The sequence below is a fragment of the Nicotiana tabacum genome, chromosome 16 (assembly GCF_000715075.1).
Source record: "Nicotiana tabacum cultivar K326 chromosome 16, ASM71507v2, whole genome shotgun sequence".
NCBI lineage: Eukaryota > Viridiplantae > Streptophyta > Magnoliopsida > Solanales > Solanaceae > Nicotiana > Nicotiana tabacum.
Window position 1 is genome coordinate 145,017,033 of NC_134095.1, and position 5,666 is coordinate 145,022,698.

A 5,666-nucleotide genomic window follows, 5' to 3' on the forward strand; every position below is an offset into this window, starting at 1 on the left:
TCAACAAGTATTATGACCAGATGCTAATAGTTAGGGTTCGTACCCTAAACACCATTAATGGAGTCTTTAAAAAGCTTGAAGGTTTAAAATGGGTTACTTGATTTGATAAAAGTTTGGGAAATTAATATTAGGGTTGTCTTCGGGTCGTCATGGGGAATCTTTAGCTGAAGTTATAACAAATTTGGAGGAGTTTCTCTTAAAAATTTGGATTAAAATCATGCTTGGAACAAGAACACACGTGAAAAAAGTGAAGAACACTACGACCACTGATTTCCAGAACACCAATTCTCAATTTTTTTAAATGTTTTCTTTCTTGGTTGGGTGCAAATTAAGCTTTTCTTTTCTTTTTTAGAATGTTATTTTTATTTTGTTTATTAAATAGATTTAACATAGTTTTTTCTTTTTTTTTTACTCAAAATAATATATATCATTTTTTTATTCGTCATTCGCCACGTCATCAGCGAGTGCATTGCACAAACTTGTAAGTTTGACTGATTGTCAAATAAGTGCTCAATTGGAATAAGTTTCGGGTAGTAAAAGTGCTCAATAGGAACTCTCTTAAGTTCAGGTGTCTAAATGAAAGATCGTGTCAACTTTAAGTGTCTCTGTATGTACGATTTCCAAAACTATGCATATCTTAAGGGTGATGAGCAATGACATAACCAAAGGGTAGTTTAGATAAATCACTCAAAAGTTTATACCAGTTCTTTTTTGACCAATCGTATTACTCCATTGTAACTGAAATGACCAAAATACCCTATTAATGCCAAGCAGGCATATTGACCAAGAGGTGCCTGCTTATCCTCTCTCATATAATAGTAATGATATGACACTCGCAGCATAAATTCGCATAACCGAAGTTTCCTGTTGATAACATATGTCTATTCAATTTTCTGTTTATGTTTGTATTATATTTCTTCTTTTCTTTTCCCTTATTTTCAAGTACAATAAGAAGTAACCACACGATTTAAGTAGACTTTTGGACACAAAAATTGTAATTTTTGGAAAAAAATAGTATTTGAAATTAAATTGAAAAATAATATTTAAAATTTGAAATTATGAATGAATACGCATTTCACTTGAAAAAATATTTCAATTTTGTAAGTGGAGAAAAAAATTCTTTAGACAATTTTGAAAAAGAGGTCAAAACCACTTTTTGGTTTTTAAAAAAATTATTTTTGAAAAATTTCTAAAAAAACTTGCAAAATTTCATAGACAAACATGCATATTTTTAAAGAAAAAATTGAAAAAAAGAAAATATATTTTTTATGAACAAACGGGTTGGTGAGTAGTGTAATAGGAAATCTTGCTGCAAGGTTAGAGTGGAGTAAACCTCGAATCATTCCATGAAAGGAGAGCTCGTTCGATTCACAGAGTGGTCCGACTCAAGAAATTTACACAATTTGCAACTGTTTTGTATCAATTATCACTTAACCTTTGTAGATTATTGTTTTTACATATAGGTCCATAGAAAATAGCATTGTTAGGTACACATTGTTAAAGGTGTTTTAACACTACTATCCTAAGCAGTTAATAACATTTTGTCCAGTGCGTCATATTGAACATATCTTGTACATTAAATGATGATTGCATACAAAACATGTCATATTATTGAAATTGGCTGGCAATTTGAACAAGAAAGAGAACAATTCAACTTTATCATCAGCCACTGAATTTTTGTTTGTCTCATCATTTCTTTAGCCACAATTTTCGTGTCAACTGGTACTATGATGCAAATGATATATATCTATGCTAAGTTATGGTTAAATCGGATTTCTGACAACCTACTGACCAAAACGTGAGAAGGATTTCAAACAAGAGAAATTAAAGTACTACGTATTAGGGATGTACTCAGGTTGGTTCGGATTTTTCAATTACTAAACCAAATCAATTGTCTTGAATTTTTAAATTTATAAACCAAACCAACAAAAGTCAAGTTTTTCAATCACGATTTTTCTTGAATTTTTCGGTTTCCTCGTATTTTTCGGGTTTTTCTGATTTTTTCCCGGCAAAATCTTGATAGCGTAAAATTTATAATTGTGCTCTAATATTTTTTAGGTCCTAGTAGGATAAAACCATATAAGATGTTACCCAATAAAATAATACAAAATAATGTAAGATGAGTCATGATTATACTAAAATACTCAACAAATCGCATAAGATAAATACTGCTAATTAAAAAGTCATAATAAAAATAAACATAATCTAAAAGTACTAAGTCATGTTAAAGTAAGTACGACTAATACGTACTAAATATTATTTACATGACTAAATAATATTAAAAGTAAGTTGTACTTTTTCCCTATCTAAATAAATCAATGCAAAATTAAAAAAGTAAATCTAATACTATTGTCATTTCTAGTATTGAATTAAAATTTTTTTGTTAGCACTAGTATTAATTTAATTTTGCTTTGGGCTTTATTTGAATTACTAACTTTTATGGGCTATAAAACATATTTGACCATTCAAAAGTTGTAGATATGGTGTGGGATAGCCACTTTTTAAAATGATACTTAATTTTTATCCCAGTATTTTTAATGCTAAGCAAAAATAGCCACTACTCTATTAAAATTAAAAGGGAAAGATGTTTTTACTCTTTCCTCATGAGTGTTGTATAAATATTAAGGACATGGTGTCCTTAACATTTACACTGCATACATGAAGTTAAGGACGCCTTGTCCTTAACATTTACACTGCACATATGAAGTTAAAGACATGACAGGACACTTTGTTCTTAATATTTACACAACATTCATGAAGTTAAGGACATCATGTCCTTATATTTCCACAACACTCATAAAGTTAAGGACACTATGTCCTTAACATTTACATTGCACACATCAAGTTAAGGGCACTATGTCCTTAACATTTGCATTGCACATATGAAGTTAAGGACATGGGGTCCTAAAGTTTAACAACAAAAGGTGCAAATACAAGTTAAGGACACTATGTCCTTAACATTTACACTGCACATATGAAGTTAAGGACATGACAAGACACTTTGTCCTTAATATTTATGCATCATTCATGAAGTTAAGGATACCATGTCCTTAATATTACACAGCACCCATGTCTAGCGCAGGAGTATTTTCGTCCAGGCGGATAAAAATTTATCAAGCACTGGCTAAAGAGTAAATACATTTTAAACAGTGGCTAAAGTATAAAGACATCTCTAATTAGTGGCTAATTGTGCACTTCCCCCTCAAAAGTTCCAAGTCCAAACTTGAAATAATACATTAAAAAAGAGAACGATTAACAGTTTAAGTTATATTTATAAATTACATTACAATAATTATTTTTATGTATAAAATATTTTTAAAATTTGTATACATGTAATGTCGAGTTGGTTTGGTTTCGGTTTGACTTTTTTTTTAGTTAAAAAACCAAATCAAACCAATTATGGTCGGGGTTTTTTTTCTAACACCAAACCAAATCAAATCAAACCATAGTCGGATTTTTTTTCTCGGTTTGATTCAGATTATCGGTTTGGTGTGATTTGTCGGTTTCCTTTGTACACCCCTACTACGCATGTGGCAGATGATATATATCCATCCTAAATTATGGTTGAAAATTGCACGAAAATGAAATCAATACATTGTGTTTTGTTCTTTATAATCGTCATCATATAAGCTCTTCTAATTAATTAGCACTCAGTTTTAATTACAAAAGCAAGTAAACAAGATTAACTTTTACTAACATTTTCTTAGTAATTTGAAGTTCAAATTGTTCCAAACCATATATCATACACTTCGATACAAATCATAGTTAAACTTCTATATCGATAATGACTAATTAAATTTACATGTTGTACCAAAACAAAACTTGTAAACTTCCGCACCTAAATATACTTTAGTAAGATTATGAAGCACTTAGTGAACATAATTATATGTTCACTCAAAGGCATTGTACGCAATTAGTAACTACTATTTTCTATTTCATTCACCTCCGACTCTTCTAGCCAGGGACATATGTAGGGTGGGAGGGGGCCTCCTGGGCACGTGAACTCATGCTCCCTCCCTAGTTCATGTATAATAATATTATATTTTTTTTAATATATATATATATATATATATATATATATATATATATATATATGCATCCATGGATCGTATCGTATAATGCAACGTTGGGTGCATGTACCTCTCTAATTGTAATTTTTTCTTCTTTCTTTTTTTAGAATTGGGCACATCTATGCGAGATGGGCATGTATGGTGTCACTTCTTACATATTAATTAAGTACGTCTTTTTTTTCCTCTTCTTTCTTACCATAAAACTTTATATAATTAAACCAATTGTGTATATTAAAATAGCAGCAGTGGGTGATTAGCATATAGTCTATGGGTTTAACTGATCCTACTATTTTTACACATAGTAATAAATATATATGTACGGAAATTACTATGTTTGGAAAAATTAATTTAGAACTTGTAATTCCAAAAGCATATTGGGTACAATAAAGAAATCGTAATAGTGTACCCATTTTTTTAAAATTCTGAATTCACCTATTCTTCTAGCTTCGATCGTAAACGCTCTATTCTTCCAACCAGAGTTATTCTTTACCTTATTCAAATCCTACTCTAGTCTAATTTAGTAATTAGACAAAAGAATGAAAACTGACAGTATGCATATACTTTAGCAAACAGGCTCCACAAGAACATACCTAATAAACGCAGATGCGTTTCAATGACACAAAAGGGCAAAACGAAACTGGACAAGGACTTTACATTTTTATATGCATTTGGAATATTTATTTTGATTATTAGCTACCTATTGATATTTGAAAAAAGGGATTTATTAGTTTTATATTTTTAGTTATTTTTATAGTTCCTCTTTCACTGTGACAGCCAAGAAGAAGGAGACGAAGGAGCATTTTGTTTGAGAGTGAGGTAGAAGATACGAAATGAGAGAAAGGGAGGCAATGCTTGCTGGTCGGTGGACCCAAATGCTACACATCAGGGGTCAGGACCATCACATCATTCCACGCTAAAATTGATAAAATATTTACTCGCATCCAATCCAATGTTTATATTAATTGGTTGGCCATAGATTTAAAATTTGAAATAATATTTGTAAATTATTTTTAAGTGTGACTAATTTATCATGATTAAATGATGAATTGAGAAGAGAATATACATTAATTATCCATATAATTAAGTAAGAGAAGTAGTATATGTAAAAAGACATATGTAGTATTAAACACTAGGCGCGCGCGAGTAAATTTATTTCGTCAATACCTCACCTCCTCCTCAATTTTTTCAAATTTTGGAAAGGGAATCCAATTTTTTAGTATAAACTTGTCTGTAATTGTTGATGAGCTAATTTTGGTATAGTTAATTAGATTTCAGAAATAGAAATTAGTCTGTCTAATTTTAGTGTGGAATGCTAGCTATGCAGAACTAGTAATTAGGCTGTCTAATTCTAGTATAAGGAGTCCTAGTTAGGCCAATTGTTGCAGATAGTAGTACAAGTAATACAATGGATGTTCTTTCCCTTTTAATAGGTTCTTTTTTACTTTTCCATTTTTGCATTTTATGTAGTGATATAAAAGTATAAAATAGAGATATATAATGAACAAGAGAGAGAAAAAATTAGAGAGAAAAAGAAAAATAATTAAAAAAAAGATGGTATGTATATGTGTTTGTGTATATGCATGACACCTAAAACAC